Source organism: Sphaeramia orbicularis, chromosome 16 (genome assembly GCF_902148855.1).
Source record: "Sphaeramia orbicularis chromosome 16, fSphaOr1.1, whole genome shotgun sequence".
Lineage (NCBI taxonomy): Eukaryota > Metazoa > Chordata > Actinopteri > Kurtiformes > Apogonidae > Sphaeramia > Sphaeramia orbicularis.
This window is the reverse complement of record NC_043972.1, coordinates 16,463,773-16,490,335: the sequence shown is the minus strand read 5'-3', so window position 1 is coordinate 16,490,335 and position 26,563 is coordinate 16,463,773. Positions and strand designations below refer to the sequence as shown.

Sequence of the window (26,563 nt, the reverse complement as noted above, 5' to 3'; positions counted from 1 at the left end):
CGACATCCATCTCGGTAAAGTGCATTGGAACACCTGTCCAAGCCGGAGGTCCTAGTTGCAAAGTGAGGCCAACCTCACCGTGAACTACAAGGTGACGTCAACATGGCAATGGCGGCGCACAGTGAGGAAGTTCGCAATGAAAAAAAAACACCTCAAGATGTACAATTAGCTCATCTGACATTTTGCTTCTTCCATCTCATTTGCGTATATGAGACCACTGTCCTGTCGACCGTTGAAAGGCCTCTTCAGTAACTAAGCAAATAGGAGCTTAGATCTACCTCCCAGCACTCTGGAATGCAGCATAACGGTACAGGAGGTCCTCGGGTTACGCGGTACTCGACCTACGCTGTTTCGACTTTACGACGCCTGAGTCTCGTCCGCAGAGGATCCCAATATGGAACGATTTTCGAAAGCTTCAAGGGGAGTGATGGACAGTGTACGGTGCTACTGTGAGATCTGGGAGGAAAAGAGGAAGATTTCCTTCCAGACGGACATCTCCAAGTACTTCACCAACGTGGAGAGGCCAGTAGAACCAGTACCTTCAACGTCTACAGAAGATCCTGCACCTGCTACCCCTCCAGATAATCCAGATTCCCCAGCAGCAGCTCTCACAGCCTCCCCTCCTTCTTCTCCAGCCACCTAGTATTAGGTATTTAGGGGGTATTAAAGGGTTAATTCCAACTTACGTGGAAATTCGGGTTACGTCGCCAGCGTAGGAATGGAACTCGTTCGTATCCCGAGGACCTCCTGTACTTTCTTTCCAGCTTGGACACATTTAAACACAATACAGCAAACAATTTTATGGCAAAATAACTTAAAAACTATCATATCAAATGTAAAACCTTTTTAAAGACTTTTTTAAGGTATTAAATGCAGATTTGTAAATTTAAGACTTTTAAAGGTACAGTGTGTAACTCCCCTACCCTAGGTGGCAGCAAATACCTGAATCAATGCAAAGACGGTGTTATTTCTCTGTTCCAGTGCTGCACTTACCTAACAGTTGGCACTTTGCGACAAAAAGCCTTGACTGTGTCTTTCATGATTTTCCAATACTTCGTTTCCACGATCTGCCAAAATGGCAAGCACCTCAACTTCTCTGTCATCACTTCCATCGAGCGATGAGGTAAATGTAGGAAAATAAAAACATTCATGAATTTAACAGGAAAAGATTTAAAGCTGCACGACGTTAATCACAAATTTTTCATCCAATCTGTAAAACCCGAGTCAAAGCCTAAGTATCACGAATCTGTAAGTCTTTCCGTGATTACGCACCTGAACCTGTTCCCTCACGGTGAACAAGTTTGAAGTGTACTTCACCATAAACAATCCATAGTTAAAAACAGAGCCACTCAGTCACTAGGGCATTTTCGGAAATTGGTCACGAGGTGCATTGTGGGAAGCAGAGATCCACGCAGCTGCATTATGGCTGCAGCTGCAACAAACATGGAAATGGCTTCGTGTTTCCAGCTGCACATAGCTCCACTTCCCACAATGCACTTTGTGACAAATTTCCAAAATTGCCCAACAGACCTAGCAGCTCTGGAGAAGCCTGCCCCATACTGTAGGTGGCTAGTTTGATTTTTGTCCTCTGTAGGCTCATGTAGGGGAAAAAAATGGCGTCGATAATGGTGGCACCCAGCAAGCAGTACCCACACTATGTATGTTTAAACAGATTTTTCTCGGTTAAATGTAATCAAATTGGGTTTTTTTGACTGATTGAGCACTATTCTGAATGAATGAATGAATGAATACTTATTTCAGTTAAATACAAAACACATACATATTAAAAACAAACAAACAAACATAAAATTCATGCAATTTGTAACTGAAAAAGGAAGAAGCTGAAGCCAGAAGCTTATTTCTGCTTCTCCTATTCCCATCCTTACTCCAAGCCCACACCTGAAGTTGCAGCAGATTAGTACTTAAACACAAATTATTCTACATTCGGTGTTATAAGTCACTTTGAAATCATATTACTTTCATAGCCCTTAAGAATTTGACAAAATAAAGCCTTTTTGAAACTCGACAGTGAGCTACACAATTTCACTTCATCCTTCCATTTGTTCCATAATTTGACACCAATAACAGAAACACAGTGATATTTAACGTTTGTTCTTACTTTACATTTTTCAAGCACAAACATCCCTCTTAAAGTCTAATGTCCTTCTCTTAACTTAAAAATTTTCTGAATACAAACAGGAAGATTTTTACTTTTAACATGAAACATAAATTCCATTGTTTTTAAATATACAATATCAAAAAATTTCAGTAAACCAGATTCTACAAAAAGTGGATTACTTGATTGGAGATAACCATCTTTGTTTATGACTCTAATAGCTTTTTTTTTGGAGTTTAACTATCAGGTCTATGTTAGTTTTATACACATTGCCCCATATTTCCACACAATATGACATATATGGCATTACAAGTGAACAATACGCAACAGCCTTGGACATTTTAAGTTTTATATATTCTATTTGTGGTTTCCAACAGAGTTTATGGTCAATAATCACTCCCAAAAATTTGGTTTCATACACCCTTTCAATTTCAATTTCATTAATTTTCAGTTTTATATCATAATTTACCCTAGCACCACCAAAAACCATAAATTCTATTCCATTATAATCAATAATTAGATTATTGGAAAGAACACTTTAAAATCTTACACACTGTGCCTTTAAGACTTTTGAAGACCCCACAGGAACCCTGCTGCACATACCCTGATTTTATATTTAGTCTATTTTAGTGTAGTTTCTGTGCATTTTTATCATATTTTAGTGTCATATTTTTTTGTAATAAAAAATAAAGCAGCAGTGTTAGGAGGGTAAAGTTATGCAGATATGACAATTTGGCCATAAATAATAAATCATGCTATGAAGCTAACGAAAAGAGGGTGGAAAAAAAGAATATGTGCAGCAGTGAAACTAAATAAACAAAATAAAACTTCATATTCAAACAGCCATATAAAGCATAAAACCATTAAACACAACAGGTCATAGTTGCATTTTTTTTCTCTTATTTGTATTTTTGATTCATATTAGGAAAGTTTCATGCTGTTTGCTGTATATGAAAACCATAAATGGGAACGTCATTGTGTTACATTGAGTCCAAATCTCCCATCAGACATTAATGACATCTTTAGTGTCAGGTTTGTTGCTTGTGCCTTCATATCTTTAACTCTACATACTTGTAATGCTTGTTGTATTTTTTTTTATCGACTCTCTTCATTACCTCCGAGGAGATACGAGCAAGTCAGGGAGTGTTTATACAAAAGTGGAAGGTTAACAGCAGTGGAAATGATGCTTCAGCACAGACGAACACAAATAATAGATAGGAGAGCATCCAACACAATGAAAACCAGGAAAGGAATGTATTTTTTGGAAGCAAAACAAACCATAAAAAAGCAATCGAGTAAACAGACAAAGAGCGCAAAAGAAAAAATGAGACAACGAAATGCAGTAACTGAAATATATTTCTGTTCTGTTCACATGCTCATACATTTTAGTAGCTGAAAGTATCTAAAATGCTTTTGTATATATATTTTTTTATTATTATTGTTATTTTTTTTTTAAACAGCACTGAATCTAGGGCCAAATATATTTACCTGAATAAAAAAACATAGCTCTTGGTTTCTTCTTAAGGACAAAAGATGCAAGACTTGTCTATTTTTTCTTAATTTATCCAGGAAGGTACTTTTAAAACCAGTCTCTCTTCTTGCAGGGGGGTCCAGGTCTAAATAGCAGCAGTACATATTTTCACAAAGACAACAAGTCCACATATTAACCTGTTAAACCCTGACCATATTTTCAGGGGAAAAACGCCTAAAAAGACATACCCAAAGTAAATGAAGAATTACTCCACAATAATAAGGTTCATATGGATGTTCTTGGTGTCTATGGACATTTAGAGACCTCACAGAATCTATTCCCATTGTCTAAAATATTGTATCTATTACTATGTCTGAGTAAACTGTAACAAACTAAAAGAGACATTAGAATTTTTCGTCCTCGCCTGTTTTTTTTTCGGCTGGATTGACGACGATATGCATAAATTAACCCTTTCATGCATAGTGGTCACTACAGTGGATAGTTACTTTATAGGTTTAATCTTGTATATTCATGGGTTTTGTTGTTTTGTTGTTTTAGTTCCATATTAACCAACACAGTGGACACTTGTGCATCATCTCATAAACTGCAATTCATACCATTATTGTAACTTTGCTGTTCTTGGTTGGTTCTTGAGTGGAAATCACTTGTTACTATTTATTTTTTCCATATTATCTCCATGAAGTGAGTAATAACTAGTATTAGAATATGTTAAAATGTGAGAAAACATCAGATTAGCTGCATTAAACATGGTTTCATTTCACTGTTTTCATATCACTTTATGATATTGGGTTTTAAATACATGTTTCTTTGCTTCAAAAATAAAATTCATGGTGTAGCTGAGTGGACATTTTTGTAACTCCATGAAAAACAGGTTGATTTAAAAACATATTCAATCACATTGTTTTTTTTTGTTTTTTTTCATGCCTAAAGAGGAATAAAAACACTCAGGAAAAAAAATCTTGATTAAGGTTCTCATAATTCATGCATGAAACGGTTAATTGTTCGTGTCGGAGATTTTTTAATAGCGTATATTTCACCCCACAAAGATTAAAAATCACGTTTGAACATTAAAGTTTGCACTAAAATACACTTTTGATGTACTTTTATTAACATTAGGGTCTAAACTTTGAGCAAAAGTAGAAAAAAACATTCATTGTCCTGATTTATTATATTTTTATAGTAGATGAATAATAATATAATTTTTTCAGCCTGCGGGCAGGCTGATAGGGCTAAAGGGGTTAAAAACCATGATAAACATATAATAAAACAATGAATCAAAGAACTGTGAATGAAGATATACACCGTATTGTTGACATCTGTAAGTCAAACCAACAGAGCAGTGTGTGAAATGTATTTAAATATATACTGAACAAAAGAAACACAAGTATGTTTCGGTATTGGTTTATATGGGAGTTTGATTATGAATATTGCTTTCATATGAGATATTTATATCTAGCTGTGAAATTTACAGTGGGTCTCTCTTGCTGTCCTTGTAGCACTGAGTTGACGGTCACGGAGGTGGGCCAAGCGAATATGGCGATCCTGATTATGGGTGGTCACACGTGGTCTTCCGGATTTTGGTCTGTCCCGAGTGGTCCCTGTGTCACGGAATCGTGTCCTCAGCCTACTGATGGTGGACTCGTGCACTTGCGGACGTCTGGCAACGTTGCGAGCCGTTAAACCAGCATCAAGCATACCAATGGCGCGTTCTCTCAGATTATCGTTAAGGCGTGGTAATGCAGTAACTTTTGAATCTTACCATTTCTTTTTATAGCCCCCGGATAAACAAAGGGAATTGCCACTCCCATTTGTTGCTCCCACTACCATATCACTCAAAACGTACCGCACCTCCGATACTTTGTACATGTGCTCAACACCACTCGTGGTCGTGTTTGCCTGCAAACACACGCTCCAATGGTTACAACTCACTTATTGTAATGTGTATCTCAGTTGACAACTCAACAGGACAGCTGAAGTCTTGCCCAAATTAACGACCAAAACTTGCGTTTCTTTTGTTGTTCAGTATACTTAAAGAAGGAAGTCCATCCACAAACAGCTCCTTCAGCATCAGACTTTTACACCCCCCCCCCCAAAAAAAAACTCACCCCATATCACACCATGTACATGTGCAGCCATGATGATGTAAATAATGTTTAATTTTTAATTCTAATTCTTTAATATTTATAGAAATACCAAATTTCTTATTTTTCTCTCAATATTTACATTTTTTCACTTTTCACTAGTTTTGCTGATGCTAACTGAAATTGCCCACGGTGGGATAAATAAAGTCTTATCTTATCTTATCTTATCTTATCTTATCTTATCTTATCTTATCTTATCTAGCTTTCAACCTAGTATTATAGTCACCCGATCACTATACAAATACATATTTGAGTATAAGTAGATAATGCTTGTCATAAGTAAGTAAGTGATACAGATGCTCTGAAGTGATGATGAAAATGGAACTGAACCTATTGTGAGTTGTTGTACCACCAAAATGACCTGGAAAATATACTTTGAAGGCTGAAAAACTCCATAGTGTTGCTTTAATATACCCTTGCTGTAAAAAAAAAAAAAAAAAAAAAAAAAAGATAATATATGCATATGTGAAAAGTAAAACTGACATTACAATTGACCTTTCATGTTTTTAGCCTTTGTTAAATACTTAAAAAAAAAAAAATCGTAATTCTGTAAACTCTGGACATGTGGTCTGTTGTCTCAATATATCATATACAACATCTATATTTACTACATTTTCAAAAGTATATAACATTCACTTTACACCTTCAGCCCTAACAGCACTTTTTAGAGTGATTCCCCCAAACATTGATATTTTTAAATACTATTCAAATGTTATTGCATTTGCTTCTCTGGTTGCACGATGTCTTATATTTTTGAGGTGGAAAGAGCAATCCCCTCCCACACAGGATCAGTGGATTGCAGACATCATGAGGTTTTTACATATGGAGAAGATGAGATGTACGTTAGCAGGATCAACTACAAAATTCGATAAAACATGGCAGCCTTTTCTAAAATTCACAGAAACTTAAAGAATGAGCAATTTATCATGATTTTAACAGTAAATCCCCACTCATCACCTGGATAACTGTAGGTATGGTACATATTTTATTTCTATTATTGTTTTGATAGATAGATAGATAGATAGATAGATAGATAGATAGATAGATAGATAGATAGATAGATAGATAGATAGATAGATAGATAGATAGATAGATTTGCGACTGGGGTTACTATAGTTCTTATAGTATGTCTGTGTTCACTTTGTATCTATGTACTGTGATTCTAATATTCAAAATTCAAATAAATATGTAAAAAAAATAACTCTATAAAGTGTAATCATATTACTCTTAACAGTGTTAAATATTTTTACACATTTCATTGTTAATTTCGACACTGAATTGAGTAGAATTACTCTGCACTGGCCATAGAGTAAATTTAACTCTAATTTTGAGTAGGACCAAATGTTATCTGAAACAGAGTTAAATTCAACTCTCTTTTATTTATTTTTTGCTTTTGCTGTGTCTTCACATCTAGACTTTGTGTGAATGCTATATGCCTCCTGTTCATAATCCTGATGTCTTTTGGTATATATATTTACATGTTTATGTTTATAGCTGAGCTGGGGGTGGGGACTTACGTTTAAAAAGACAGTAGAAATGAACACATTGAATGCATCCATGTTATGCTGTTGAAAATCCACAAAAGTAAATTATTTAAAAAAAAACAAACATCATACACACATATATATATATATATATATATATATATATATATATATATATATATATATGTATGTATATATATATATATATATATATATATATATATATATATATATATATATATATATGTATTAGGCCTGTAATGGTACACATACCGAACTGAATCGTTTCAGTATGCACCTGTTCGGTTCGGTACACAGCTGTAACGAAACGGCATAGTATGTTGAGAAAAAGAAAAAGGAACGAAAGATGTCGTTCGATGCGGAACTTTAAATCCACGCAAGTTTCAGACGGACATATGGAACTAGCGCACAACAACCAGAAATATGAAATAGCAGCTGATATAAGGTTAAAAAAACAACAAATATGATGTGAACCTGGAAGGAAGAGACTGAAGACCCTCCACTGTCATTACAGTCCAGTTTGGATCAGTTCAGGTTCAGGTGAAAGACAACGAGAAAACAGACGTTAATGAGACGGACGTTGTTTGGCCCCAAGGAACTACGGTAGTTCTAAAACACACCAGCTCTGTGTGTCTCTCTCTTACACACACACACACACACACACACACACGCTGTACAACATGTAAAGTATGTAAAGTTTCACTTTCGTTTCACGCCAGCGTTAGTTCCGTTAGTTGGTTAATTTTGTTGTCAATGTAGCTCTTCAGTTTGTTAAAAGAGAATATGAGTTTGTCCTGTTGTTAATATTGCACTTCATGTGGAATTTTTAAAAAAAAAAATTCTGCAGAATGTGAACTGACAGAACTGTGATTAGATTTTTGTTGTTTGTTCAAAACTACCTTTCAGGGAAAAGTGCAATACTAATGTTTAAAATACATTTAGTAATATTTTATTTTCTATTTGATTTATAGCAGCGTAATTATATTATTCCTGTTTTTTATATTCTATTGTCTCCAAAAATTTTGGGAAAAATGTTCAAAAATTCAGAAATGCATTAAAGACATTTTGAGGGGTTTTCTTTCTTTCTGTACTGAACTGAAAAAAACAAACAAACTGTGGCTTTCATAACCGAAAACGTACCGAACCGAAAATTTTGTGTACCGTTACAGGCCAAATATATATACAGGGTGTCCCATAAGTCTCCATACATAGGAGACATAATACATATGGTTCTAACATGTATTTCTTTATATTTCTTCCTTATACTTCTTCAGCAGTGGAGGACATGCATTGAAATGTGTTCCCAACAAAATGGCAGTCATATAGAGCATATTATATAAATAAAAATGGTTTATGTCAAGAAACGTTTATTTTTCCTATGTATGGAGACTTATGGGACACCCATATATACAGGGTGGGGAAGCAAAATGTACAATATTTTGAGGCAGGGATTGAAAGACAGTGTATGACCAATTAGTTTATTGAAAGTCATGAGAATTTATTTATTTATTTATTTAAAGTTTACATAATAGAAAATGTTTTTATTCTGTGTGTCCTCCTTCTTTCTCAATAACTGCCTTCACACACTTCCTGAAACTTGCGCAAGTGTTCCTCAAATATTCGGGTGACAACTTCTCCCATTCTTCTTTAATAGTATCTTTAAGAAAGTCGACATTGCTGTGTGATGTTCTATTGGTAGCATGTTCTAAAACGCCCCAAATACCATAATCCAGAGGGTTTAGATCTGGGCAAGAAGGCGGCCATAAACATGATTCCCAAAAATTGCTAAAGTTGGATTTGTTGCTGTTGTCAACAAGTGTTTTGGTGTTCTTGTGTAAGATTTTAACTTCAAATCATATTTTACTGCATTTCTAACGGTCTTGTTGTCTATCTCAAGTTCAATTGCTATTTTTCTCATGGATTTGGTTGGATCCTTTAGGATTTTGGATTTGAGAGCTTTAATAAAAGCTTTGGTACGTTTTTCGTTGCTTCCTCCACTTCCAGACTTTCTCGTAATAGTTTTGCTCATAGTCATTCTCTTTTTTCCATTATAAACAGTCTTTATGGACACTCCAACTATTTTTGAAATCTCCTTTGGTGTGACGAGTGCATTCAGCAAATCACACACTCTCTGACGTTTGCTTTCCTGATTACTCATATGGGCAAAAGTTTGTGAAAAGGTATGGATAATAGTGTTAGGTATGATTATGACAGCAGTATATGTTTGGTTTCAAAACAATTGACGTAGTGCCTGCTGAGAAAAAACAACTAAATGTTCATTGTAAATTTTGCTTCCCCACCCTATATATATATATATATATATATATATATATATATATATATATATATATATATATAATATATGTGTGTGTGTGTATCATATGTAAAAATATACTTACTTCAACCCCAATTCAGTGACTCCTGCATTTGAATCCAAATTGTCCAGAGCGCTTGAAACCTTCCATGACACAGTCAAACAGAAACTGTAGAGGCATCAACTGGAATTAACCCTGTCCTGAGAAAAATGTCATAAATATTGATTACTGATTTACTTCCTGACTCGCTTTAACCCGTATTGCACGGCTGACCTTCCCTAAAGCTTTCTGGATGTGTTTAATATTTGTTATTTCTCTCTCGTTCCACTTTCTCATTGAGTTGCTGAGTTTATTTGTGTGCAGTTTTTCTTTTACTGTGAAACAATCTGTAAAACCGTGAAGTCCTTTGAGAGTTTACCTGTGATTAAGAGCCATAAAAATAAACTTGACTCCTCATAAATTCCAAATAATTTCTTTGTTGGAGTTACTGACTTCTCTCCAGCCCCAGACATATTAAAAGTTGTTGGTCTAAGTGTAATTACTGCGACTCGAAGGGGACCTGAGCCAAAACTTTTCCTCCCTTGTCCAGAGTATAACAGGGAAAGTGGTCCGTGCTGTATTACATGCTAGTCCTTGGCCTTATTGATTTCAGCTGAACAAAGAAACACTTTCTTTTTTTTTTTTTTTTTTCGCTTTCTCTGTGTTGTTTTGTGAGCTGTATCCTGGGGAAGGATTACAGATGAGGCGCCTTGATGGCTTTGGCTTGTTTTCATTCAGCCCACAGCCTCAGGCAGACTGTGCTCATTGCTGCACTAACAGATTATGAAGAAGTGATTTACACATGGATTTCCCATTTTTTGTAGCTTTGCTTGTAACGCTGCTGTTGGCTAATAGAACAAACAAAATGAGGCGGCGGCTGTTTGTTGTCCCTGTAGCACAGCACCTGCCACCCAGCGGGACATACAGTATCATTCTGTGCTCGACAACACAAACTGAGAAAAAGGTGTTTAACAGAGGTCTGGGTAGAAGCTGAACACAGACACTGAAACAAGGCTCCGAAGATTCTGCTGAGAGACTATTTCACTGGATTTTGTGGTAGAAAACAGCCGTGCTGTGCTTTTAATCCTTCCATCAGAGTTGTTTTGTGTTAGTGGTTTTAGCCACGTGAAAAACATAATGACTTTATTTTCTGTCCAGAAGGTTTAGTGTTTTTTAATTTTATATGCAGATATACATTTTAGATTTCGGATTTAGTGATTTATTCCGAATATGGAATGAAATTTAACATAAATGCGAACAAGCAAACATAAATAATAATACAAATATCATCAATCATAACAATCTTAGACAGAAGAACAGCACAATACTTTCATTTACATGCACGAAAAGGGGTGGGAAGACTTCATTTTCTGTCAAGAATGTTTAGCGTTTTTTAATTTTATATGCAGATATACATTTTAGATTTCGGATTTAGTGATTTATTCCAAATATGGATTGAAATTTAACATAAATGCGAACAAGCAAACAAATATTAATACAAATAACATCAATCATAACAATCTTAGACAGAAGAACAGCACAATAGTTTCATTTACATGCCCGAAAAGGAGTGGGAAGACTTCATTTTATGCCAAGGTTAAGTGTTTTTTAATTTTATATGCAGATATAGATTTTAGATTTCGGATTTAGGGATTTATTTCGAATATGGAATGAAATTTAACATAAATGCGAACAAGCAAACAAATAATAATACAAATAACATCAATCATAACAATCGTCGACAGAAGAACAGCACAATAGTTTAATTTACATGCGCGAAAAGGGGTGGGAAGACTTCATTTTATGCCAAGGTTAAGTGTTTTTTAATTTTATATGCAGATATAGATTTTAGATTTCAGATTTAGGGATTTATTCCGAATATGGAATGAAATTTAACATAAATGCGAACAAGCAAACAAATAATAATACAAATAACATCAATCATAACAATCTTAGACAGAAGAACAGCACAATAGTTTCATTTACATGCGCGAAAAGGGGTGGGAAGACTTAATTTTCTGTCAAGAATGTTTAGCGTTTTTTAATTTTATATGCAGATATACATTGTAGATTTCGGATTTAGTGATTTATTCCGAATATGGAATGAAATTTAACATAAATGCGAACAAGCAAACAAATAATAATACAAATAACATCAATCATAACAATCTTAGACAGAAGAACAGCACAATAGTTTCATTTACATGCCCGAAAAGGGGTGGGAAGACTTAATTTTCTGTCAAGAATGTTTAGCGTTTTTTAATTTTATATGCAGATATACATTGTAGATTTCGGATTTAGTGATTTATTCCGAATATGGAATGAAATTTAACATAAATGCGAACAAGCAAACAAATAATAATACAAATAACATCAATCATAACAATCGTCGACAGAAGAACAGCACAATAGTTTAATTTACATGCGCGAAAAGGGGTGGGAAGACTTCATTTTATGTCAAGAAGGTTTAGTGTTTTTTAATTTTATATGCAGATATAGATTTTAAATTTCGGATTTAGTGATGTATTCCGAATATGGAATGAAATTTAACATAAATGCGAACAAGCAAACAAATAATAATACAAATAACATCAATCATAACAATCTTAGACAGAAGAACAGCACAATACTTTCATTTACATGCGCGAAAAGGGGTGGGAAGACTTAATTTTCTGTCAAGAATGTTTAGCGTTTTTTAATTTTATATGCAGATATACATTGTAGATTTCGGATTTAGTGATTTAGTCCGAATATGGATTGAAATTTAACATAAATGCGAACAAGCAAACAAATAATAATACAAATAACATCAATCATAACAATCTTAGACAGAAGAACAGCACAATAGTTTCATTTACATGCCCGAAAAGGGGTGGGAAGACTTAATTTTATGCCAAGGTTAAGTGTTTTTTAATTTTATATGCAGATATAGATTTTAGATTTCAGATTTAGGGATTTATTCCGAATATAGAATGAAATTTAACATAAATGCGAACTAGCAAACATCAATAATAATACAAATAACATCAATCATAACAATCTTAGACAGAAGAACAGCACAATAGTTTCATGTACATGCCCGAAAAGGGGTGGGAAGACTTCATTTTATGTCAAGATGGTTTAGTGTTTTTTAATTTTATATGCAGATATAGATTTTAAATTTCGGATTTAGTGATTTATTCCGAATATGGAATGAAATTTAACATAAATGCGAACAAGCAAACAAATAATAATACTAATAACATCAATCATAACAATCTTAGACAGAAGAACAGCACAATAGTTTCATTTACATGCCCGAAAAGGGGTGGGAAGACTTAATTTTATGCCAAGGTTAAGTGTTTTTTAATTTTATATGCAGATATAGATTTTAGATTTCAGATTTAGGGATTTATTCCGAATATGGAATGAAATTTAACATAACTGCGAACTAGCAAACATCAATAATAATACAAATAACATCAATCATAACAATCTTAGACAGAAGAACAGCACAATAGTTTCATGTACATGCCCGAAAAGGGGTGGGAAGACTTCATTTTATGTCAAGATGGTTTAGTGTTTTTTAATTTTATATGCAGATATAGATTTTAAATTTCGGATTTAGTGATTTATTCCGAATATGGAATGAAATTTAACATAAATGCGAACTAGCAAACATCAATAATAATACAAATAACATCAATCATAACAATCTTAGACAGAAGAACAGCACAATAGTTTCATGTACATGCCCGAAAAGGGGTGGGAAGACTTCATTTTATGTCAAGATAGTTTAGTGTTTTTTAATTTTATATGCAGATATAGATTTTAAATTTCGGATTTAGTGATTTATTCCGAATATGGAATGAAATTTAACATAAATGCGAACAAGCAAACATCAATAATAATACAAATAACATCAATCATAACAATCTTAGACAGAAGAACAGCACAATAGTTTCATTTACATGCCCGAAAAGGGGTGGGAAGACTTCATTTTATGTCAAGATAGTTTAGTGTTTTTTAATTTTATATGCAGATATAGATTTTAAATTTCGGATTTAGTGATTTATTCCGAATATGGAATGAAATTTAACATAAATGCGAACAAGCAAACATCAATAATAATACAAATAACATCAATCATAACAATCTTAGACAGAAGAACAGCACAATAGTTTCATGTACATGCCCGAAAAGGGGTGGGAAGACTTCATTTTATGTCAAGATGGTTTAGTGTTTTTTAATTTTATATGCAGATATAGATTTTAAATTTCGGATTTAGTGATTTATTCCGAATATGGAATGAAATTTAACATAAATGCGAACAAGCAAACATCAATAATAATACAAATAACATCAATCATAACAATCTTAGACAGAAGAACAGCACAATAGTTTCATGTACATGCCCGAAAAGGGGTGGGAAGACTTCATTTTATGTCAAGATGGTTTAGTGTTTTTTAATTTTATATGCAGATATAGATTTTAAATTTCGGATTTAGTGATTTATTCCGAATATGGAATGAAATTTAACATAAATGCGAACAAGCAAACATCAATAATAAAACAAATAACATCAATCATAACAATCTTAGACAGAAGAACAGCACAATAGTTTCATTTACATGCCCGAAAAGGGGTGGGAAGACTTCATTTTATGTCAAGATAGTTTAGTGTTTTTTAATTTTATATGCAGATATAGATTTTAAATTTCGGATTTAGTGATGTATTCCAAATATGGAATGAAATTTAACATAAATGCGAACAAGCAAACAATAATTACACAAATATCAACAATCATAACAGTCGTCGACAGAAGAACAGCACAATAGTTTCATTTACATGCCTGAAAAGGGGTGGGAAGACTTCATTTTATGTCAACAAGGTTTAGTGTTTTTTAATTTTATATGCAGATATAGAGTTTCGATTTAGGATTTAGTGATGTATTCCGCACAATGAAATTTAACATCAATGTGAACAAGCAAACATAAACTAGAAAAGCACTCAGAGAGCGCAGACCTCCACCAAGGCAGATCAGCCCCCCCCCCAAATCACCATCAAAATTTTATCATTTGTTCCTTGTGCCAGTATCAACATTTCCTGCAAATTTCATCCAAATCCTTCCATAACTTTTTGAGTTATTTTGCTAACAGACAAACAAACAATTACAAATATCATCAATCATAACAGTCTTAGACAGAAGAACAGCACAATAGTTTAATTTACATGTCCGAAAAGGGGTGGGAAGACTTCATTTTTTGTCAGAGAGGTTTAGTGTTTTTTAATTTTATATGCAGATATAGATTTTAAATTTCGGATTTAGTGATTTATTCCAAATATGGAATGAAATTTAACATAAATGCGAACAAACAAACAAATAATACAAATAACATCAATCATAACAATCTTAGACAGAAGAACAGCACAATAGTTTAATTTACATGTCCGAAAAGGGGTGGGAAGACTTAATTTTTTGTCAGAGAGGTTTAGAGTTTTTAAATTTTATATGCAGATATACATTTTAGATTTCGGATTTAGTGATTTATTCCGAATATGGAATGAAATTTAACATAAATGCGAACAAGCAAACATCAATAATAATACAAATAACATCAATCATAACAATCTTAGACAGAAGAACAGCACAATAGTTTCATTTACATGCCCGAAAAGGGGTGGGAAGACTTCATTTTATGTCAAGAAGGTTTAGTGTTTTTTAATTTTATATGCAGATATAGATTTTAAATTTCGGATTTAGTGATGTATTCCAAATATGGAATGAAATTTAACATAAATGCGAACAAGCAAACAAATAATAATACAAATAACATCAATCATAACAATCTTAGACAGAAGAACAGCACAATAGTTTAATTTACATGTCCGAAAAGGGGTGGGAAGACTTAATTTTTTGTCAGAGAGGTTTAGAGTTTTTAAATTTTATATGCAGATATACATTTTAGATTTCGGATTTAGTGATTTATTCCGAATATGGAATGAAATTTAACATAAATGCGAACAAGCAAACATCAATAATAATACAAATAACATCAATCATAACAATCTTAGACAGAAGAACAGCACAATAGTTTCATTTACATGCCCGAAAAGGGGTGGGAAGACTTCATTTTCTGTCAAGAATGTTTAGCGTTTTTTAATTTTATATGTAGATATACATTGTAGATTTCGGATTTAGTGATTTATTCCGAATATGGATTGAAATTTAACATAAATGCGAACAAGCAAACAAATAATAATACAAATAACATCAATCATAACAATCTTAGACAGAAGAACAGCACAATAGTTTAATTTACATGCCCGAAAAGGAGTGGGAAGACTTCATTTTATGTCAAGATGGTTTAGTGTTTTTTAATTTTATATGCAGATATAGATTTTAAATTTCGGATTTAGTGATTTATTCCAAATATGGAATGAAATGTAACATAAATGCGAACAAGCAAACATCAATAATAATACAAATAACATCAATCATAACAATCTTAGACAGAAGAACAGCACAATAGTTTAATTTACATGCCCGAAAAGGTGTGAGAAGACATCATTTTTTGTCAGAGAGGTTTAGTGTTTTTAAATTTTATATGTAGATATACATTTTAGATTTCGGATTTAGTGATTTATTCCAAATATGGAATGAAATTTAACATGAATGCGAACAAGCAAACAATAATTACACAAATATCAACAATCATAACAGTCGTCGACAGAAGAACAGCACAATAGTTTCATTTACATGCCTGAAAAGGGGTGGGAAGACTTCATTTTATGTCAACAAGGTTTAGTGTTTTTTAATTTTATATGCAGATATAGAGTTTAGATTTAGGATTTAGTGATGTATTCCAAACAATGAAATTTAACATCAATGTGAACAAGCAAACATAAACTAGAAAAGCACTCAGAGAGCGCAGACCTCCACCAAGGCAGATCACCCCCCCCCCCCCCCAAATCACCATCAAAATTTTATCATTTGTTCCTTGTGCCAGTATCAACATTTCCTGCAAATATCATCCAAATCCTTCCATAACTTTTTGAGTTATCTTGCTAACAGACAAACAAACAATTACAAAAATCATCAATCATAACAGTCTTAGACAGAAGAACAGCACGATAGTTTAATTTACATGTCCGAAAAGGTGTGGGAAGACTTCATTTTTTGTCAGAGAGGTTTAGTGTTTTTTTAATTTTACATGCAGATATAGAGTTTAGAATTTGGATTTTAATGATTTATCCCAAACATGCAATGAAATTTAACATAAATGCGAATAAGCAAACATAAATATATACACAAATATCAACAATCATAACAATCTTAGACAGAAGAACAGTGCAATAGTTCCATTTACATACCCAAAAAGGGGTGAGAAGAAGTACAATTTATTTAATCCCACTCCCTCTCCGTAAAATATTATTATTAAAAAATATATATGTATTTCCCTATTCCTTTTACATTATTCTTTTATATTTAGATATCTGTTGTCACACACACACACTCATTCATCCATATGAACATGCATACATACATACGTTTATAAATATACCCACAACATTAGGCGTGTTAGAAAATATCAGTTCTGCAATATATCGCAATATTTAATTTCACAATACTGCATTGATATTTTTAGGTATTTGTTCAAATGCAAATATGGCAGAGGTTCATTTTTTTTTTTTTTGGTTTTCTCTTTTGTTTGTATTTTATTTATCATTATTTAACATTCTTTTATTAAATATTGTTAGTTACTTTGTTTGGGATTGCACAAAAATACTGTTCTGATGTTAGTTCTGAACTAATAGAATATAAACAGTTGAACAGGATCTGAAACTGTAATGTCTGTAAAACATGATTTAAGTTTTAACACAGGATCATTTTGTGATATAGCATTAGATCCTGTTCTGATCAATAAAAATGGGTTTAGTATTTGTGAATATTTCTGGTGTATTTAAATTCTTCAGGAAATAATCATTTAAAAAAAAGAAACAAACAAAATTGCCTTTTTAACAGTATCCTGATATATCGTGATATATTTTATCGTGATCCTACTATTGTGATTTGTGTCATATTGCCAGATTCTTGCCAATACACACCCTCACACAACATACAAGTGCACATACACTCATACAATCTTTAGCTAGCTAGTGTAGATGGAAAATGCATGACAATTGGTCTGTGTTTCCAAGCCTGTTAAAGCTTACCTCTATATATAAATATACACTGTCCAGCCACTAAGGATTTCATTGGCTCCCCTTTAAATTGATTACAAGATGCATTTGCTGTGCTATCGTTTATGCAACAAAATGCTTATGCAACATCCTAATAAATGTCATAACATTTATTTCTGTCCATGGTTGCATTATTTTTTGGCTAAGATCTTATCTTGCCGATGGAGAGTCAGACTGCTGTGTCAAGTCATCCCAGTGATTATCAACAGGGTTCAGGTCTTGACTCTGTGGTGATCCACTCTTTCAGAATCTGATCCTGGTATTGTCATGGTAGAATATGGCTGTGTCATCAGCAAAGAAAAAATGCACTGATTTATGCTCTCTACGAAATGATGGTTGTTTACAGAGTGAGAAGCTACTCCCTGCATCTGTTAGTGTTAAAGAACTACAGGGTGTTTCCAAAAAAAAAGGATACACTCAGAAAAATGCCTAAAAAAATGAAAGTTCCATAAGTTTCAGAAAATATCTATACGGTTATTGATAGACTAAGGTCTCATGCTTTCATTACCACAATGGCAGGTATCAGCCATACCACATGAGTGAGCATGGTCCTTGTACTTAATTGGGATAGAAAATGGCTTGCGCACAGATATGAGAGGGATAAAACAAGATCAGACACCACAATTGGAAAGCTTAGGCAGGTGCTTTAATGCTGTGTAATTTACAAGAAAATTCAGTTAACCCTTTGTCTTCCAGAAGCCTCCAAACTTTGCACCCAGGTTGAGCCATCCAGGCATGACTACGTAAATTTCTCAGAAGCTACGAAGCACTGTTTACATTTGTCAGACCACAGTCCATTTTAGGCACTGAACCATCCCGTTGAGTGGCCCCCAAGATCCCCCGATCTTACCCCACTTGACTTTTTCTTGTGGGGCCATCTGAAGTCAAAGGTCTACGTCACTCCGCCAAGAAACCTGGATGACCTGCAGGATCGTATTGAAGCTGAAGTAACTCTTTTGAGGCAGGATGGTGGAATGATAAGGCGTGCAGTTTATGACATGTTAAGGAGGGCAGAGCTGTGCCTGCGAAGAAACGGTGGCCACGTAGAAGACTGAACTGTGTGTGCCTGCGTTCTTTGGCATGGACTACGATCAGAACCAGACGTGCAAGGACTTGCTGTTTGAGTGAAGGAAGGCACAGCCTGGGTGCAAAGTTTGGAGGCTTCTGGAAGACAAAGGGTTAACTGAATTTTCTTGTAAATTACACAGCATTAAAGCACCTGCCTAAGCTTTCCAATTGTGGTGTCTGATCTTGTTTTATCCCTCTCATATCTGTGCGCAAGCCATTTTCTATCCCAATTAAGTACAAGGACCATGCTCACTCACGTGGTATGGCTGATACCTGCCATTGTGGTAATGAAAGCATGAGACCTTGGTCTATCAATAACCGTATAGATATTTTCTGAAACTTATGGAACTTTCATTTTTTTAGGCATTTTTCTGAGTGTATAGTTATTTTTGAAACACCCTGTAGTGTCTTAAAAATGTTAATCTCTGCAGTAATTATCCAATGGAAGGATCTGATTTGCTGACTTAAATCCTAGTGGGAGTTTATGTAAAACATAGGTGTCAAACATGCGGCCCGGGGGCCAAATCTGGCCTGCCAAAGGGTCCAATCTGGCCCGTGGGATGAATTTGTGAAATGCAAAAAATTACACTGAAGATATTAACAATCAATGGTGTCAAAATCATTTAATTTCAGGTTCCACATACAGACACATACAGTCCAATTAGATTTCAAGTGGGTCAGACCAGTAAATTATCATAATAACCTATAAATAATGACAACCCCAAATTTTCTTTTTTTTTTTTTTTTTTTTTTTTGTGTAAAAAAGTAAAATTACATGAAAATGTTTGCATTACCAAACTATACTTTTACAAAAAATGTGAATAACCTTAACAAATATGAAGAAACCGAAACCTCTTAAGAAAAGTAAATGCAATTTTACCAATATTCTGCCTGTTACTAAATGTTTTGTGCGATTGTAACGCACATGTCTAAATGATAAACTGATAAAAACGAGGCAGAATATTGTTAAAATTGCACTTGTTTTTCTTATGACAATTCAAGGTGTTCATGTTATTTAGATTTGTAAGGAAACTTTGTAGAAGTAAACCTGATCATGATATAATTTTACTTTTTTCGCTGTTATTATTTTACTGGTCCGGCCCACTGGAGATCAAATTGGGCTGAATGTGGCCCCTGAACCAAAATGACTTTGACACCCCTGATGTAAAAGATCTTATAGAACATATATAACAACATGAAATGCTGACATTTTACTGCCCAGTGACTTCTTTTTAGCTTACCAGCCGACAGGCCGTAAGCTATTGTCGTCATGCGGCGTCTGTCGTCGTTGTCGTCTGTTACAAAAATTTTGATCGTCTTCTTCTCTGAAACTACAATTCCCATTGACTTCAAACTTGGTATACAGCTTCTTTATAATGATGTCAACAAAATTTAGTGAAATTATTTGGATCTGGATCTGATTCTGGATTCGGTGTGACTTTGAAAAATTTCCCCATCATAAGAGATAGGAAGTGGATCAATGCAATAACTCAGTAAATATAAATGATATCCAGTGTAAATTTCTACAGTCCGTGATGGGGAGATGACCAAAACATAATGTCCACATGCTGATCAGGATCTTCTTCCGGATCCGGGAGCTTACGGAAAATTTAACACGGGCTCTTATGGGGAAAAAATTTCAATCGTCTTCTTCTCCGAAACTCCAGTTCTGATTGACTTCAAACTTGGTATACAGCTTCTGTATGATGATGTCAACACAATGTATTGAAATTATTTCGATCCGGATCTGATTCTGGATTTGGTGTGACTTTGACAAATTTTCCCATTATAAAAGATAGGAAGTGGATTGATCCAATAAATCACCAAGTATCAATGATATCAAGTTGGAATTTGAATTTTTGACAGATCTGATTGGAATATGACCAAAACATGGGCTATTTCTGTAATATAATAAATACACAGAACTGGGTGATAATAAATGGCATCTGGATACATTTCCCAAAGCTTTTAATTTGGCCGGTAAGCTACAGGGCCATTGGTCCTGTTTTTTAGAATTTAGTATTGTTTTTGGTTCGGTTTGTTTCTTTGTTTGTTAATGCTCTAACAGCTAAACTATTAGTTGAATTCATACCAAATTGGGTTTATAGATTGCCAGTGACCCAGATTACATGTGACTACATTTTGGGAAAAGTAGGTCAAAGTTCTTTTTTTTTTTTTTTTTTTTTTTTTTAATGATTTTTAAAAATATTTTTTTTCTACATTTACTTACAATAGGCAAAATTTCCAATGTCTATAAAACATCAATTTGGTTTAAATTTACTTCAAACTTGACACATACAGGGTGGGGAAGCAAAATTTACAATATTTTGAGGCAGGGATTGAAAGACAGTGTATGACCAATTAGTTTATTGAAAGGCATGAGAATTTATTTGCCACAAGAAAATGGACATAATAGAAAATGTTTTTATTCTATGTGTCCTCCTTCTTTCTCAATAACTGCCTTCACACGCTTCCTGAAACTTGCGCAAGTGTTCCTCAAATATTCGGGTGACAACTTCTCCCATTCTTCTTTAATAGTATCTTCCAGACTTTCTCGTAATATACTAAGAGGCAATAGAAACGCAACATTGTGTTGTTGTGATATTAATTTGAGTTTTTCATAATTTATTGAGCAACATCAATTTGTATCATATTCTATATCATTCTGTTGGAATAACGCCGACCCCATGTGCGCCTATTTTCCCTACAGACGTCCGTCAGCACCAAACCCACATTGGCACGGTATGACCGGATGCCATCCTCTCGTAGCCAACGTCGCACTGTCCTGGAGCTGATAGGCCTTTGGTGATGTCCTATTGTCTCTGCAGCAGTACGGGTCACTGGCAGAAAACGGTCACGCAGGTGCATGACTTGTAGGTGCCCATCCTGTGCACAGGCAGTAACATGTGGTTGGCCGGGTCGTGGTCTGTCCGCCGTTGCACCTTAGCGTGGCATGGTGACCGTCTGTGACAGCTTGCATTTTTCCTCCGGGTTTTTATAGCCTTGGCTAGTTGAGCAATATTAATCAAAAGAACTCATTAAAAATTTTCAAATAATGTCAGATCGAACCACTCCTGAAAAGTCAGGGATTGGCACCGTCCACCACGTGATTTTAATGCCTGAGCTGAAAAATGTGGTTCCATTGTTTCAATAGTCACCAGTGATTGCCAACAAATTCTGTTTTGTGTACAAAGCAGTTGCATGCAGTTTTACTCTATATTGTACTTTGTTGCGTTTCTAATGCCCCTTAGTATAGTTTTGCTCATAGTCATTCTCTTCTTTCCATTATAAACAGTCTTTATGGACACTCCAACTATTTTTGAAATCTCCTTTGGTGTGACGAGTGCATTCAGCAAATCACACACTCTTTGACGTTTGCTTTCCTGATTACTCATATGGGCAAAAGTTTCGGAAAAGGTATGGATAATAGTGTTAGGTACGATTATGACATCAATATATGTTTGGTTTCAAAACAATTGACGTAGTGCCTGCTGAGAAAAAAACAACTAAATGTTCATTGTAAATTTTGCTTCCCCACCCTGTATATAGAGGCAATTGATATGCTGACATCAGCACATGCATAGACATGATGACATCGGCTGGATCGAAAATAAGCTACAATACATGCGAGGGGAAAGGTTTGTTGTGCCTGACACCACTTGTTTGCAAAGTATTTGTCCTGCTTCAGATGGCAATGGGGGTTAAAATCAGGGGAGAAACACCAGAATATATAAAAAAAAAAAAAAAGAATGAAAAATAAATAAATAAATAAACAAGCGGTGGCAGGTATAACAAACCCCGCCCCTCACACATATTGTATCTTATTTTGGCATCGATCCAGTCGGCTCATACAGATTTCTTTTCTTAAAAATTGAGGATACCAGCAGCCGTCTTTTGAAGATTCCATCTCCTCGGTTGAAGAATAAAGGTGACATGGCAGCACTTTTCTCCCTGGGGGGTGGTGGTGGTGGTGGTGGTGGTGGGGACTCTATAGCCTCACCACAGGTGGATCTGAGACGCCATAATCTGGTCACACTCTATTAGTCCGCTGTGGGTCTCACTGTGTGTAATCTGGTCATGGCTTGTAAGGTCTGGGTGGTTCTCCCTCAGTGTAATTTGGGATTATGTCTGTAAAGCTCCTGTGGTGGGGATCAGAGGAGGATAAACGCCTGTGACTTTCCCTTTTCACCACTCTCCCCTGAACCGTTCAGCCCTAGTGTTTACTGGGCCAATAAACTGCAGTCGCACACAGGCCGTAAAAACTCACCAGCCCCTACGCCCCCCTCCCCATTTTTTTTTTATTTTTTTTTTTTTTATTCTAACACTAAAATTCACACCTAAATAGCACAGGGAAGGAATGTATTGCCATCTGATTCAGCATCATATCTCCCTTTGACACATTCCGCATGGTGTGATTTTTCATTTCATACCGATCCCACCCACTTTTCATTCCTTACAGCTCTGTGTGTTTGTGCATCTTGGAGGATTTGGCTGTTGTGTTTCATCTCTTCTTCTTCCCGCCTCAGTCTAAAGGGCTGCCATTGTTTTTGTTATGCAATAGGCTTGGCTGGACTCGGTGAGTTTTACCTATGATTTAACACAACAACACACACACTGTCAGGATATGATTCTATTTCCTATTTCCAACACGCACAAAAAATCGGCCCAATGTCCTCCCACTTCAAACAGCAGATATGGCCAAAGCTCAACCTTTTCTGCCCTGAAATTTGAAACATGAAGCAAAGAAAACATAAGCGACATTTCCCCTGGGAACTCACAACCTGGAAAAACTAAATCTGCAATGAAATGTGTCATCAGAAAAGGTAAATATGTACAACTAACTTTAAATACAGAGTTTGTTTTTTCAGCTTTTACACAAACATTTGCCCAATTATGACCCAAGTCTATAATCTGTACATATACACTTTACATACAGATACTAAGCCCCTCCCACATATTGATTACATTTTATATGCAGTTTTTTTTTTTATTTTTATTTTAATCTAGCATGTTTTTGTGCCTCAGATAGATAGATAGATAGATAGATAGATAGATAGATAGATAGATAGATAGATAGATAGGTTTGGGACTGGGGTTACTATAGCTCATATAGTATGTCTGTGTTCACTTTGTATCTATGTACTGTGACTGTAATATTCAAAATTCAAATAAATATGTAAAAAAAATGACTCTATAAAGTGTAATCATATTACTCTTAACAGTGTTAAATATTTTTACATATTTCATTGTTAATTTCGACACTGAATTGAGTAGAATTAACTCTGCACTGGCCATAGAGTAAATTTAACTCTAATTTTGAGAGGGACCAAACGTTATCTGGAACAGAGTTAAATTCAACTCTCTTTTATTTATTTTCGCTTTTGCTGTGTCTTCATGTCAAGACTTTGTGTGAGTGCTATATGCCTCCTGTTCATATTCCTGATGTCTTTTGGTATATATATTTACATGTTTATGTTTATATTTGAGTTGGGGGTGGGGACTTACATTTAAAAAGACAGTAGAAATGAACACATTGAATGATGCATCCATGTTATGCTGTTGAAAATCCACAAATGAAATTATTAAGAAAAAAAAAAAACATTTGAAACATGAAGCAAAGAAAACATAAGCGACATTTCCCCTGGGAACTCATAACCTGAAAAAACTAAATCTGCAATGAAATGTGTCATCAGTAAAGGTAAATATGTACAACTAACTTTAAATACAGAGTTTGTTTTTTTTGTTTTGTTTTTGTTTTTATGAGTTTGTTTTATGACCCAAGTTTATAATCTGTATACACTTTACATACAGATACTAAGCCCCTCCCACATATTGATTACATTTTATATGAAGTTTTTGGGTTTTTTTTAAATCTAGCATGTTTTTGTACCTCTAGATAGATAGATAGATAGATAGATAGATAGATAGATAGATAACAGTAAACCACGTAAAATTGCAGACGGTTTGCTGTTTAAATTCTAATTATCATGATAATCGTGTTTGATTACCGCACTTTTCCGGAGAAAACACTTATGTAAAGCTCTGCTTTTATGTGAAATATTTGAATATTGTTTTAATTTATTACAATTTAGATTTTATATACCTAAAATTTGGAACCAATATTCACTTTTAAAGTCTCTGAAAAGGTTCGTAAAGCATCTGTGTGTTATTTATGCAATAAATTATATACATTTTTCAAATTGGATTTTATATATATATTTTTTTTTGTTTTCTGGACTTTTATGTTGATATAGTAGGTTAAAGTAAAAAAATTAATAGGCAGATGATATAGATGAAGTTGTGCTGAAAAAAACAGATCCCAAACGTGGGTATAGTAAACATTTGTTTATATAGTATATAAAGGTAAAATCAAAAGGACTGAAAAACAGCCAAAATAGGCTCAGACCACTAAGGGTTAATACTTGAACGTTTCTGCAACAGAAGGTACATTGTGCCAATTATTTTATTTGTTTGGTTTTTTTGTTGTTGTTGTTGTTGTTGTTGTTGTTGTTTTCCAAATACAACTTGGTTAATTTATTTCAGTGTGTGTATTAGTACTTTTTGAACATTTTGAGCACATTTCAACAATACTGCGATAATAATGATAACCATGATCATTTTGGTCACAATAACCGTGATATGAAATTTTCATATCGTTACATCCCTAATAGATAGATAGATAGATAGATAGATAGATAGATAGACACCTTATTAATTCCAAGGGAAATTCAAGTATTCAACAGCTTTGCGTACAGCTCAAGAACACAAAAAAACAAACCAAAACAGGTGGGTTAGTAACCAAGTTGACATTAAGGTTAGTATATATACTCTAATAAAACTTGTTAATGAACTTACTCTAAAAAATGCACTGGGATTGGACAGAAAAGTCAGGGCCGGGGTGAATCAGAGACGGCAGATATTGATGAAAATAAACATGGAGGTCCTACGTACAGTTATGGTTTTCGGAATATGTATTCTATTTTTACAAACACAAATTTATAAAAATAATGTTAACTGTCGAGAACAGCTCATTCGCAGCCAGTTTCATAATATGTGCATCTGACCAAATGTTAATGAGACGTTCATTCTCCATGTCTGTCCACAGTTCATGGCTGCTGCTATTAGCTCTGACTACCCATGAGGCTGGGCTACTTCCAGCGACTACAGTGGCTCGTCAAGCACAAACAGAAGCATGGTTCATTGGTTTGTTTTGGCTCGAGGCCGGTTATATTCACACCAGAAGTGAACGGGTTCATTTGGAAGTGGACCAAGACCACCTCTTCTCGGTCCACTTGTTTGATTCAAATCAGAGTTTGCATGTTTGTATTCACACCTAAAAAAATGTCCAGTCTGTCTGAACTCTGGTCTGTTTTAAACAGACCAAACGAAGAAGGTGTTTGAGCTTTTATGAAAATCTACATAAGTAATTTGAATGATAGAACATATATTATATGCATATATTATAATTAGGGATGCACCAATCCGATACTGGGCGACACAGTGGTGCAGTGGTTAGCACTCGTACTTCACAGCAAGAAGGTCCTGGGTTCGATTCCAACACCAGTCGACGGGGGTGGGACCTTTCTGTGTTGAGTTTGCATGTTCTCCCCGTGTCTGCGTGGGTTCTCTCCGGGTACTCCGGCTTCCTCCCACCATCCAAAGAC

The 26,563-nt window shown here is 34.5% G+C and overlaps 1 long non-coding RNA gene across 1 annotated transcript; it reads right to left on the bottom strand.

The window, feature by feature from the left end:
- Positions 1–385: 385 nt before the first annotated feature.
- Positions 386–26,563, bottom strand: LOC115435908 (uncharacterized). The gene is made up of 3 exons (XR_003937747.1): positions 26,553–26,563; positions 18,970–18,972; positions 386–566 (listed from the first exon to the last, which is right to left on the bottom strand). It is a non-coding gene; the product is annotated as an uncharacterized LOC115435908 (long non-coding RNA).